The 14,873-nt window shown below is 36.9% G+C and overlaps 1 protein-coding gene and 1 non-coding gene across 7 annotated transcripts in view; one reads left to right on the top strand and one right to left on the bottom strand.

Moving 5' to 3' along the window:
• The window catches only part of CTNNA2 (catenin alpha 2), a 1,081,323-nt gene that overhangs the window by 949,152 nt on the left and 117,298 nt on the right, over positions 1 to 14,873 (bottom strand). The window lies entirely within an intron of this gene.
• On the top strand, positions 3,371 to 3,473 carry LOC112916909 (U6 spliceosomal RNA). The gene has a single exon (XR_003234369.1). It is a non-coding gene; the product is annotated as a U6 spliceosomal RNA (small nuclear RNA).

Genomic DNA, 14,873 nt, shown 5'->3' with positions numbered 1-14,873 from the left:
CATCTTCTTTATCCATTCATCTTTCGATGGACACCAAGGCTCCTTCCACAGTTTGGATATTGTGGACATTGCTGCTATAAACATCGGGGTGCAGGTGTCCCGGCGGTTCATTGCATGAACATGAATTACCTTGTGTTGTTCTCTATCTGCTTTATATAAGTTTTGTCCTCTCTAATATACTCAGGAACGGGAACTCTGACCCTTTCACAATGATTAGCACAGTGTTGGGTATTTAGTAAAAATGTTAAGAGGATTCACAGACTTGATTCTTTGCCAACTTCAAGTCTCACAATCATACACACAAAAGATAACTATAGCTAAAATACAGTACTAATGCTCTTATGCAGGGTTATTCAACGGAGAACACATTGCTTTAGATGCCACTTACCTGAAAAACTAAACAAAAAGTGTTTTTTCCTCCCTCAGAATGCCTTCAATATTCTAGGAAAGAAGTCAAATTCCACATGCTCTAGCTCCTCCTTCCTTCAATCTTTGATCATCCATCCATTCACTCAGTGCATGTGTACTAAGCATCCAGAGTATACAAGGCCCAGACAAGTGCTATGGGAAACATCAAGGTGTTTCAAGCTTGCTTAATGCTCATTGGTGAGGTGAGAATTGCTCGGCCTCATCAGATTGTAAAAACAGAAACTATTCATATTGAGTAGTTAGTGCAACAGAAAAAATGGGGAAATAATCAATATCCTTTTAATTTGCTGCTAGAAAAGTGCTCAAAACAAAAATGAGCCAGATTATGAAAAAGCATTCCAGCAACTCAAGGACAGAGTCAAGAGAACGAAGTAATCATAATATTAAGATACAATATTAAAAAAATAAATGCAGATATTTAGGTAAGAGACATTTTAAATTGTTAAGTGATTATAAGAATACTTAATTAGTACCTATGGACATGTATTTTTTAAGCAAGCTCTAGTGAGTTACTATATTTTATTTTGAAAGTCAAAGTTAAATCTGCATGTGTGCTGAATTAATAAGGAGTTAAGTTGCAGAAACTCAGAGAGAGATGACTGAAGCTTTCTATCCCTACCTCCTGAGAGTGGCTTATTCACCAGGTCTAATGTATATGGATACTGATGTGCATCTGGTGGGAACTACAGTAAATGCGAGGTAATTCCTCTGCATTGTTATCCTTGCCCCTTTCTACTGAACTGTCAGTCTTGAAAAGTCATAACACATATAGACATTATATTTGCTTAGAATTATTTTATAGCAAGGATTGATATCTGTGCATCTATGTTACTCAGCACATATGCCTCCTGATAAATCACCATGTCATACCTATTGATAAAGAAAATCATATGTGAAAAACACATACAGTAAATATTTCCTTCTGGTCACAAGCATAACTATGTACTTATTAGCCAAAAATTACTTCAGGTGATATGCTTTTGTAAATACAAAAATAAAATGTCCAATGGCATTTAGGAAATGTATGTGAGTTTCTGTTGTCTGTACATTTCAAAGTAGTAATTCCTCCCATTTAGTTCATAATTTCACATCAACAAAGATTTCATTGAAAATTCCTGGCCACTGGCCAAAGTTTATTATCATTACTTATAGTTTTATGTTCCTATTATCAAATCCTAATGCCAGACTGAATGGGAGCCCTTGATCACTGGGAGAGCCAAGATGTGTGCAAGAGAGCAATGTGTGAGGTCACCAGTACATGCTGAGCACCTACTCTGAGCAGTTGTTATTCAGGTACCTCACATGTACCACTTTATGCAATCTTCTTATTTCGGTTAGGTCAATATGATCACATCCCCATTTTACAGATAAGGGAACTAAAACCACAAGATGTTCAGTCATTTTGCCAAGGTTAATAGAATTTAACCAAGATTTGTTCCAAATCTGTGTTTTATTTTCCTAATATGCAATTCAACTTTCCTAATTTAAATACTTCATTTTGTATGTAATTAAGTCTCAGAGGGCAGACAAGTTAAGAAAATATATGGCTTCGTGTAGTTTTACAGAAATATATGGATAATAGGTGGGAATGTGAACTGGTGCAGCCACTCTGGAAAACTGTGTGGAGGTTCCTCAAAGATTAAAAATAGATCTGCCCTACGACCCAGCAATTGCACGGCTGGGGATTTACCCCAAAGATACAGATGCAATGAAAAGCCGGGACACCTGGACCCCGATGTTTATGGCAGCAATGTCCACAATAGCCAAACTGTGGAAGGAGCCTCGGTGTCCATCGAAAGATGAATGGATAAAGAAGCTGTGGTCTATGTACACAATGGAATATTACTCAGCCATTAGAAATGACAAATACCCACCATTTACTTTGACGTGGATGGAACTGGAGGGTATTATGTTGAGTAAAATAAGTCAATCGGAGAAGGACAAACATTATATGGTCTCATTCATTTGGGGAATATAAAAATAGTGAAAGGGAATAAAGGGGAAAGGAGAAAAAATGAGTGGGAAATATCAGAAAGGGAGACAGAACATGAAAGACTCCTAACTCTGGGAAACGAACTAGGGATGGTGGAAGGGGCGGTGGGGGGGGACTGGGTGGTGGGCACTGAGTTGGGCACTTGACGGGATGAGCAGTGGGTGTTATTCTGTATGTTGGCAAATTGAACACCAATAAAAAATAAATTTATTAAAAAAAGAAATACATGGATAATAAATTCCAAATATATTATATAAGGTAACTAAAACACTTGGAGAATATTCCTGACTTTTCATTTTGTCAGAGAAAATTAGACCTTTCTAACATGCATCTCTTGGCACCACTCTTAGATGATGGATCTGATCCAAAATAGCAGTTCTTTGTTCATGCATGTTCTAAAAGTCTTCAGCAAATAACTGAATACATGTAAGGATAAGCCATTTCATCCTAAGATGACCAGAATCATTTCAGGTAACCATCTGCAAGCTATTCAAGATCTTTCTCCACTCTAACCTCCTTCCCAATTGCCTTATTAAAGATGGGGCTTGTTTTCTCTTTCCTACATCTCATCTTTTCCTGCCTCCTAAGGCTTCACTCCATAAATCACAATCTCTCCTTTATATCCTCAATTCTTTCCCCTTTTCTGGTTCCTTCAAGTCAGTGAAAAGTCTTAACCAAGCAAAATTCAAGAACAAAATCTCCTCAAACCAGAAATCAAACAAACAAAAAAACCCCTCTCTACCATCTTTATCTCTTGACATTCTATACTTCCTGTCCCCTTACAGCCTGGTTTCTGGAAAGGGTGGTCTATGATGCTTTTTTCCATTTTCTCACTACCTACCCATTCCCCATCCCACAACAATCTGGCTACTGCCCTCACCATTCCACTGAAATTAGCCTTGCAAAGTTACAAATGATCTTCTAGTTGCTTAATTCAATGGACACCATGTGCTTCTCCAGCTTATATACTAAAATTGGAAAGATGTGGAAAAGATTATCATGGTCTCTGGGCAAGAATGATAAGCAAATTCATGCAGTGCTTCATATTTTTATAGTAAGAACTCATTTTGTTATATATAGACATATCTGGATATAGAGAATATATTTGCATATAGAAAAAGTCTGGAAAGCTATATATCAAAATTTTAGCAGTAGTTATGCTGGGCAATGGGATTTAGGGCAATTCTTAAATTATACATTATATAAATACACATATATATGTATGTGTATATATATATGCTTTCATCATATATATATATGTGTGTATATATATATTTCAACTTACATAATGATTAGACATTTCTTATCTAAATAAAAATAAATGTATAACCTTAAAATATCCAGTGATCCCTTTTCAATTCTTACCTTATTGGGTCTCTCCGCATATTTAATTGTTAATTAATTATTACTGTTCTTCCTTGACTTCAAGGACCACTCCCCCTGGTCTTCCTCTACCCTCTTGGCATCTTGTTCTTCATTTCTTCCTTTTCTATACACAGTCTCTAAGTGGCCTCATTTGTGTCAGTGGCTTACATGATGCTGAAAACTCCCAAATCTATTTTTCTAGCTCAGGATTCCTGCTTGAGTTCCAGCTTCCTATATGCAATCATTTACTAGGTTTCCAAGTGCTTCAAAGTGAATTCATCCTCTCCCCTCCACCCCAAGTTGGTCCAACTCCTATAGTCCTACCTCAGTGAGTAGAACTACTACTTATCAAGCCCTGTCAGAAATGGAGAAGTCATTTTTTTAAAATTTCTTTCCTTTTTCTTACCTACTGTATCAAAAAGCTCAAGTCTAAAATAATTGTCTCCAGTATTTCACAAATACCACTTCTTTTCCCTCTATTGCCACTGTCTTAATCAAGGCACTCATCATTTCTTTTTTAAGTTATTGAAACAGCCTCTTGACTGTCATATTAGTTCTTCGACCCCTCTAATCCCTCCTCTATTCTGTAACCTTAGTGATTTTTTCCAAAATATAAATTACATCACGTCACTCTGTGTTGAAAAGTCTCTGATGACTCCCATTGCCTAAGGATAAAGTTCCAATTATATTTATTGTCCTCCAGAAAAGACTTATTACTCAGCATCCATCTTTAGTCTTTGTGAACCATAGATTTGGTGAACTGCTAGCTATTCTCCAAATGTTCCATATTCTCTGTCACCTCTAAGCCTTTGCTCATGTCACTCCATCTGCAAAAAAAGCTCCTTCCCTGTTTTCTTAACTTGATTTACTCTGTTATCCTCTGAGACTCAACTCAGGTTTCATTTCTTGACCTGCTCAGACCCACACTTACTCTCAGAGCACGTTTGCTTCTCCCTCCTGTATGCTGTAAATCACATTGTATTTTAATTGTTCATTCTTTTCTTTCACAATAGAATGTTGAGATCTCTGAGGCGGAGATTTGAATTTAATAATTTTTGAATAAACACTAAGTAAATGATTGGCATACAAAAGGCAACCAATTCCCAGCTGATGTGTTAAGAAGGAGATATGAAACAAGGTTTCTTGAACAAATTTACCCATGAAATGTTACAATGCCATTCTTTTAGTCACTGAAGTAAACATAAGTGCATCTAAGGGTATTTGTTCAACCCCTATACTGACAGCTTAAAGAGCTCAAAATTCGGGAAGAGTTCCAAGAAAAATTCAGAACTTGAATTGGAGCCACTCTTACTGACAAGCATAAGGTCTTTAAAGCTGGCACTTTGCTTCAGGAATGCCATGATGTAATGCAGGCAACACAGCACACGAAGTGAGAAAAAACAGTTTCTAGTTATATCTTTACTTTCCAGCACACAAATGATTCTCTTGGCAAATCACCTGCTTCATCTGAATTTATAGGGTAGCACCTTTACAGGCCTGAAAGAACCAGACAGTTTTCTGTATTCCCTTTAGCACTAAAACAAATAATTAAAACATTTCCATGTGAATGCTTTTAAACAAATTATTTTCAGTTCTTATAATACAAAGCAGATGATATACTAACTGTATATAATTATTGGGGAGCTTGTTTAAGTAAGAAGTCCTTTAAGGATTACCAAGTAATCTTTGTTAACTAAATAGAAATATCATCTTTCACACACTGGTATTACTGGTCTCACAACAGGAGACCATGGTTTTATACTGGCTCTTCAATACTGGAGAGAAATTACCTGTTATCAATGGACCTTGGTCCACACTCCTTCCTCTCCTCTGATCAAAGACAGACATGCACAAAATGTTCCTTTGACTAGATGGGAAACAGGAAAACAAATGGTCTCAAGTAACACTGAAGACAGAATTACATTTAAAATGTAAGATAATTAATGTGGAAAATACTGTGGCTCACAGACATCTTCCTCCACTAACTCCCTCAAAGCCCACTGTTCTTTCTCTTAAACATAATCTCAATTCATTCAAATATCACATATTCACAAGTTTGTGGTAGGTCTGGATCTTTCTCCAGCCCATTAATTAGAATTATAATTATTCCATAGAGATTATGTGTAATTCCAGGTCAACCAGGGACTTCTGGGAAAGGTTTTCCTGGAGAAGAGGCAGACATGTGATTCTCCCCTATACATTATTATAACATATGACATTATTGCATCCATTTGTGACAATAAGAGGAGGTAATGAAACAGCTGAGGATAACAAGTAGAAAGAAGGAAGGTACTTTGGTCTTTTTTTTTTAAGATTTTATTTATTTATTCATGAGAGACACAGAGAGAGAGAGGCAGAGAAAGAAACAGGCAGAGGGAGAAGCAGGCTCCATGCAGGGAGCCAGATGTGGGACTTGATCCCGGGTCTCCAGCATCACACCCTGGGCTGAAGGCAGCACTAAACCGCTGAGCCACCTGGGCTGCCTGGTACTTTGGTCTTTTATGACAGTAATACCTTCAATTAATCAAGACTGAAACCATCCTGTCTTTAGAAACAGTAGATATGATTTCATATTATTTGCAGTCAAACTATTTTTGACTGATAAAATACCACTGATTAATTTCAAATAGTATTACTTGTGTAGAAATCCGTGGACTTCCCCTACATTGCGAACTATAATCTGCATGCTAAATCTGCCCATGAACTACTTTTGTAAATAAAGTTTTACTGGACACAGCTACTCTTTTTTTGATTGCCTGTGCTTGTTTTCCTGCTATAATAGCAGAGTTGAGTAGTTGTAACAGACTGCATAGTCCTCAAAACTGAAAATATTTAGTATCTGGGTCTTCACAGAAAAAGTTTGCCAGCCCCTGTTCTATACCAGCAGATCTCAGTTAGGGGCTGTAACACTCAGAAATATTTGCCAGGGGGGCATTTGGGATGTCTTGATCACTGTGAAGGCCTACAGGACCAGGGTTTAATACTGTGCAATGTTCAAGTTCTATACAACAAAGGATACCCCCACCCAAAATGCCAATAGTGAGCCTGTTGAGAAATACTACTCGTATTCACTATGATAACCCTTAACTGTGTGCCATACCCTGGGCCACGTGAATTGGATTTTACATTGCACCTACCACAAGTCCAAAGGATTCATTTCCATAGGTGAATGGCAAATCAAGCATAGTATAGTACTGAACACACTATTGACCCTCATTAGACATTTATTGATTAATCAGAGAAAATATATTTATCATTACTTTGGGGCTATTTTTTTAATTAGAATTTTCTGTTTTGGAAAATTGCTTAAACGCAAAGAGAACATTACAAGTTCTGTTCTAAAATACAAATTGGCTCTGCACACAATTTTTATTGAAGCATATTTTATTTTATACTCATGAATTTTTAAGTGCTTTCTACTTTCAATTTTACAGAGTGATTATAATTTCTTTGGAGTTCCTTTTATATTAAGCAGTTTTTTTTATAAATAATGATAATCATTCTAATTCCTGCTTTAATAAAAAGACCTTAAAGTATTTTATTGAAAGGAGCTAAATTAGCCTCACTATAGTATAGAGATCTAAACTTGAAAGAAAAACATATGCATCTGAAAGCACTGTAATTGTTTCATAATCAAGAAATATATAACCTTAACTATATAGCTAGCTGAAACATGAAAATTACAGATGTTTTAAAATACAAAAAATTGCATTCATAAAAAAACAATTCAAGGGATATAAAACTAATCTAGACTCAGTGGCATATACCACAGTTCCTATAAATCATAATTCACCAAAAATTGTTATTTCAATCAAGAGACTGCAAAACTAACAACTAGTTGGAAAACCAGACTATGTACTGCTTTAGTAAAACCAGGAGGATAAGAAGTAGCTCAGACGTTTAAAAAATAACCAAATAGCATTTCAATGTTTCCTGTTTGAGCTAATTGGGTTGTTTTTTTTCCCCCCACTTTACAGAGTAAATAGGAAGTAAGAGGAAGGCATTAAGATTCTCTAAACTTCAAATGTCACAAATATTATTATTCCAGTTTACGAAATCCTCTCATGTTCGTTGAGAATTAGGATTTCTTGCATATTTATAAAACAAAAACACCTAAAGCTCTCCTAAATATTCAATTAAAAAAGTGCCACTAACTCCTCTACTATATCTATAATGGTTGCATTATATGTATGAAATTGATTTGCTATGTTGTTACCCCCTAATTATAATAGCAGATATTGATAAGGTGCCACTGTCGGGGAGACACGCAGGGGTTCTAAGACACTGAACCGTGAGAAGGTCATTTCAGGCTCAACCCCAAGTTCAAGTGTACCCACACAAACAGTGTAAAGTATTCCTTTCATGGGTATATAGGATACTGATACTAGCAAGTATGTAGCTGGCAGACAGAATATACACAGGACTACACACCCAGATAAACAAAGCTATTTGGTTGAACAGAAAGATAAAAGCAAAATTAGGAGTTAACACATAAGGCAAACATCATTATGAGCACAGCATATGGGAAGGAAGGCAAGCCTCCAAAATGAATATGCTGATAGAGAATGCTGAGAAAATACACCAGAGAAACTCAGAGCCCTGATAAAATGCAGCAGAAAAAAACCCCAAACAAAACCTGCCATGGGACAAAAGAGGATCCTACAACCTAGATGAAAAGAACACAACCAGAAAAACAGCCTACACAATGAAGGGTTTTAACCAGTTTTCAGTGAAGAAGTAGAAACTCTTATCTAAATATACTAGATAATTCATACTTTGTCTTCTATTGATGTGTACAACAAAATGTATATAATTCTCAGTTTATTTTTTAAAGATTATTTATTTATTTGACAGAGAGAGAGAGAGAGAAAACACAAGCAGGGGGACCTGCAGAGGGAGAAGCAGACTCCCAGCTGAGCAGGGAGCTCACACATGGCTCAAAACCAGGACCCTGAGATCATGATATCAGCTGAAGGCATAGGCTTAACCACGCTTAACCAACTGAGCCACTGAGGTGCACCTAATTCTAAGTTTAGAGACAAACTCAACCATCACCCCCTAAACACAAAAAAAAACTTTGGTAGGGCGCCAGGTGGCTCAGTCAGTTAAGCATCTGACCCTTGGTTTTGGCTCAGCTCAAGATCTCAAAGTCAATGGAATTGAGCCAATGCATTGGGCTTTGTGTTCAGCAGGGAGTAAGCTTGAGATTCTGACTATCCTCTCCATCCCCCTCCCTCCCCACTCTTGCAGGCTCTCTCTCTCTCTCTCTCTCTCAAAGAAATAAGTAAATCTTTTTAAAAAAATGGGTTCTAGGAAAAGCTGAAGGCTTACTCACATTGCACTGTTTAATATGTATGTACCTGGAACCAGTGGCTCCTATGTCACTACAACCAAGGCTCTAATACCCAAAAGGGGCAAACGTTGTTAAGTGACACCACTTTTAAACTAGACTTTGAATTATACAAAATGATCCACCATAATTGGGAAAGAATTAGAAAATACAGATAGAGAGATAAATGATCTAAAATTCTACTCTTACCTCTTTGGTGTATACTTCATAACAGGCTATTTGTTTCTGTGTCTCATACCATGTATGTCGAAGGTTTCTCTTTAAAATTGGGTCCAGCATGTGCACTGTTTTAAACAACCTGTTTTGTTTGTTTCTTTTATATAGTAAGCCAGTTTTCAAAGTCAACATGCTTCTGTGTATAAATAGCTGCACAGTAGACCATTTTATTGAATTTTCTTGCCTAATTCTTTGTGGTTAGACATATATAGTACCTCCTCGTTGTAAATGTGCCTGGGATTTAGTTCATAAAGGTGACTGAAGTATGACATAAAGAGGCTAATGCCTTTGAAAGAAGCTTTATTACTCACGTTCCCAAGAGGAAGAAACATGTCACACATCGCAGGGCCACATGGGAAGCACCAGGAAGCAGAAAAAGAATGAGAGGAGAGCATGACCCAAAGTCTTTACAGTGGCTTCCAAGAGAAGGCATGGGTGAGGCAGGATAGGTAAATTTGAGTAAGTTTAGGAGTGGATCATTTTAGTGGGCTCTGAACTACAGGTGTGGTTCATAGTTGTCTGGTACTTGCTCCTGGGATAATTTGCGGGAGGAAAAATAAGGGTTTGGGGTGTGAGTTAAAAGAGAAGGATGCGGATATGGGCTTTGAAGTGGTTGGTATACATATGAAACGCATGCTCCCAGGCAAGCTCTTTATCCTTAGGAATTAGCTAGCCCGGAGACAAACAATCTCTCCAGGACTTGGAATGCACCTCAATGTTAAAGCCCCATAAAATACAGAAAATTAAAACATGAGGAATATACCCATACAAATAGATGCCCAGTGAACGTCCCTTAAGTAGCCTCTCCTACGCCCTGCTCTGTCAAGACACTGGGATGCCATCCACCTAGGTCATTAATACCTTTAGCAGCCAGCACTATTCTTTTCTACCCTAACCTTTGGGATTATTCTTGATGATCTCAAAGTCCTTGTTTATAAACCATCTTCCAGGTCTCTGACTTTTGTTTTTCTCCATTCCAGCTATCCATTACCATAACCATTTCCTTGGCCTACTCATCACCAGAACCAGCATCAGAAGGCAGTTCTAGGAGCTGTCATGCCAAAGGGTTAAGTGTTCAGGAATTAAAAAAAATTAATCAATAAACTCAAAGCTAGGTTCTCCTAATGTTAAAAAAGATCATCAAATTGTGATCCAGATCAAAATATCTGAAAGAGCATCAGTACATTTTGGGACCAAATACTCCTCAGTCTTATGCATAAACAGTTGTTTTGAGGGTAAGCTGGTACTGTACTTTTCAAATTAAAAATTTTAGTTCTCATATATTTTGCCTCTGAAATGTCAAATTCCAGTAATGTATCTCAATGATAAAATTTATAAGACATAATTCTCATTATGTTTATATTCTCACAATATTTGGGAAACTGCCTAGAGCCCAGTGTGGCTGGGACATAAAAGACTGAAAGGGAGAGCAGAGTGTGAGAATTAGAAAGGGCCAGAGCTCGGGAGGGTTCACAGCATAAGGGCAAAAATGTGGACTCTGTCCTCTGTGCAAAGGAAGCAAATATGGGGTTTCCAGCAGTACAGTGATCAGCTTATGTCACTTTTAATGACCTCTTTCACCAAGCACATGACTACTCCAAAGATAGAGTTGTCAAGTTTCTGAAAAATATGCTTGAAGAGCCATGAAGCTGCTGCCTATAAGACAAAAGAGGAAAAACTCAAGAAAGAAATCTAAAAAGATAAGCATTATATTGTGGCTGAAGAAAATAAAATTAATAAAGAAGTTGGTGATAGTGGAAAATAGTAATTTGGGGTTTATCTAAAAGCCACAGAAGAAAAATTCCATCAGAGAAAATAGCTTGACAACAAATTAAGTGATATTCATGGTTATAATGAAAAACCAGCAGGAATAGTCTGAACTACTTCTATGAAACAAAAAATAAGTTGGTCTGGATCACTCTTAAGAGAAATGTCATTAATTCTTTAAAAGCAAAGTACTTAGATTCCCGGTAAAATTTTTATAAGAAAAAATAATCTTGTTCCACAATTGACAACTTCACCAACTTTAAGTAACATCTTAAATTTTATATTTTTTTAAATGTGTTTTTGAAGTAGGAAAAACCTAGGTCAAAATATCAATGAAGTTGCACAAGAATTTCTCAAGAATGACTTGAAATCATGAGTATTCTATTTTTAATAAATCTATACTATGGAAATATAGTCAATCTATTGAGCAAAGAATTCATCATTACGTATTATAACATCTTTATGATTTGGCACAGTGTCAAGGCTATTCCAGGAACAGTATGTTTCCCCTCATTAAGTGTAATGTCTCTATTGAACAGCATGTTTTTAAGACATCAAGTATCAAAAGCCTTGAACAAGAAATGTTAACACTTTCACATTGTGTAGTTAAACACTAAGCTAACAATAGATTCCAAACATAAAGCATTGATTGAAAATGTTTGAACTGGGAGTTACTTATGCAAAAAATTTATAAATCATTTGAAGTACATACGATTAACTAAATACAGTACAGTGGAATTCCATTTTAATACCAACAATGGAAGATAAGATTTAATAGAGACGTGCCATGATACAACAGGGGGGTTGACCATATGTTTATGAAGATAGAATTTAACCTGTGATGTAATTGAAGTTACAATGTAACCAGGCTGGTAATAGCAAGACTGCACTTTATCTGTTCAACCAGATTTGTCATACACCCACGGGAAATGTGTTTCGAGGAGGAGGCGGCAGGCAGTAGTGTACTGGGTTTTCACAGAATGATAATCATCCCACAAACTTCCCTTAAAGTAGCTCTGAGAACATGGATATGTGTAGCCTTATTACTGTGTTTGTTAAACCCTCCTGGCATATTTCAGATGACTCTGGAGTTGCTTCACTCCTTGGATTCACATGTTAGCTTGTTTTTTGACTTAAGGCAAACAGAGAGCCACTGCTGAAATAATCAAGAACCACAGGCTTTTTAGAGTTGGAAGAAATCTGGTTTTTGTTTGTTTGTTTGTTTGTTTGTTTTTTAAAGTATCACATTCTTTATGTGGTGGCAAAATCATCTCTATCTTTAGAAGCAAGTTTGTTACTCTTTCAGGTTTGAGTGGTGATCTCCCAAGACAATAAGGCCAAAATACATTCCTAGAGCTACAGCCCCCAAAATGTCTAACACAGAAGCAGTTCTGAAGAGAAATAGTTACACAGAAGGGAAAAACAAGGGATGGGAAATCTTGGAAAAACTGCATCAAAATTACACATCTTTATAGAACTCTGAATCATGCTCAGAACCTATGCAAAAATGTATTAGCTATGCAAGATTTTTATTTATACATTATTTGTGTGAGTGTTCTGGAAAATTTCCTTACTGTAATCATCTCTATCTCTCTGTCTCCATCTCACACCTCTCCATTTAACCCACCACGCTCATCCCAGAACAAGTGTTCTTTTTTCTTGACATTTTTATTTAAATTCTATCTATTAACATATAGTGTATTCTTAGTTTCAGAGGTAGAGTTTTAGTGATTCATCAGTTGCATATGATACCCTGTGCTCATTACATCCGGTGCCTCCTTAATGCTCATCACCCAGTTATTCCCACCCACCTTCCCTCCAGGAACCCTCAGTGTGTTTCATACAATTAAGGGTCTCTAGAGAAAATATTCTAAACAACAATCCACTGTTGCTTTCCTACATGTCCTTGAACCGTTTGCTATCACCTTCTACCACAGAAGGTTGTTCAGCATCCAGCCCTGCTTAGCTGCCCACACTGATCCTCACACCCCCACCACTGTACTTTCCAGATGCACACTAATTTCCCAAACCTTTCATACCTCCACAGGGTATATATGCACAACCAACTTGATATTCCTAGGACACATATGCCCACCTACACATATCGGGTTATGCAAAACTATGCCCTCTGTGTGCCTCTCACTTGCCTAGCAGACAAACACCCAGTGCTCTTCCATGTCTCAACAAAAGCGTGTTGTTTTCTGTCTTCTGGGTTTTTTTTTCACATCCCACTCTAGGCAGAGTTGTGAGTACACGGCACAATTACTTACTCTTTAATTACATATTTATATGTTCCTCCCTCAGACAGGCTGAGTCTCTTCCATCTTCACACTCCCAGAACCAAGCACAGTGCCTGATATACATGAGACTTTTAAATTAATGCATTAGTTAAATCAGTAATTCACTGTATGCATGTATTTATAAACTTGAAAAACTCATTTCTATGTATTCTACATTTATATATGCTTCTAAATTAGAAAATGATGCAAATTAAAACATCTCCATTTCTTGGAAGATGACAGCATTCCCCACTATACAGAAAAGGCACAATCCTTATGCTGGGGACATTTACAGATATTTAAAAGAGAAAAATAAGATAGAAGACTATGTTCATTTTTCATTAGTTGGATAATAATATTGGGTGAATATTGATAACCTTAGAGTTTTAAGGAAATGTGTAATATTTCTTTAATTTAAATATATTTTAGTTTTTTATTAAGACTTTATTTTTTAGAGAAGTTTTAGGTGAACAACGAAATTGAGAGGGAGGTACAGAGAATTCCCACATACTTCTTGTCCCCACCTATGCATAGGCTCCTCCATTGTCAACGTTGCTCACCAGAATAGTACATTCTTCACCAAGGGTGAAACTACAATGACACACCGTAATGTCCCAAAGAACATAGTTTGCCTTAGGGTTTACTCTTGATGTTGTACATTCTATGAGTTTGAACAAACGTATATTGACAAATAATTTGCATTATAATGTCATTCAGAGTATTTTTACTGCCCTAAAAATGCTCTGTGCTTCACCTATTCAACTTATCCCCTAACCCTCACCCCCCCTCCCAAGCAATCACTGGGATTTTTATTTTCTCCAATTTTGTCTTTTCCAGAATGTCATATAGTTGGAGTCTTACAATATGTAGTCTTTTCAGATGGGTTTCTTTCACTTAGCAATATGCATTTACGATTCCTACATACCTTTTCATGGCTTATACATCTCCTTTTTTTAAAAAAAAAATGTTATTTTTTTATTCATGAGAAACAGAGAGAGATAGAGAGAGAAAAAGAGAGAGAGAGAGAGAGAGAGAGAGAGAGGCAGAGACACAGGCAGAGGGAAAAGCAGGCTCCATGCAGGGAGCCAGATATGGGACTTGACCCTGGGTCTCCAGGATCACACCCTGGGCTGAAGGTGGCACTAAACCGCTGAGCCACCTAGGCTGCCCTACATTCCTTTTAACACTGATTAATATGCTATTGCCTGGATTGATCGCAGCTTGTTTATCCAAGGACACCTCGGTTACTTCCAAGTTTTTGCAATTATGAATAAAGCAGTTATAAGCATCCTTATTTTCAACTCCTTTGAGTGAATACCAATGAGTGCAATCCCTGTATCATATAGTGAAAGTATGTTTAGTTTTATAAGAAACCACTGTCTTCCTAAGTGACTGTACCGTTTTGCAGTACCACCAGCAGTGAATGAGAGTCCCCACTGCTCCACATCCTCATCAGCATTTGGTGTTTTCAGTC

Source organism: Vulpes vulpes, chromosome 8 (genome assembly GCF_048418805.1).
Source record: "Vulpes vulpes isolate BD-2025 chromosome 8, VulVul3, whole genome shotgun sequence".
Taxonomy (NCBI): Eukaryota; Metazoa; Chordata; class Mammalia; order Carnivora; family Canidae; genus Vulpes; species Vulpes vulpes.
This window is presented reverse-complemented; position numbering and strand designations above follow the sequence as displayed.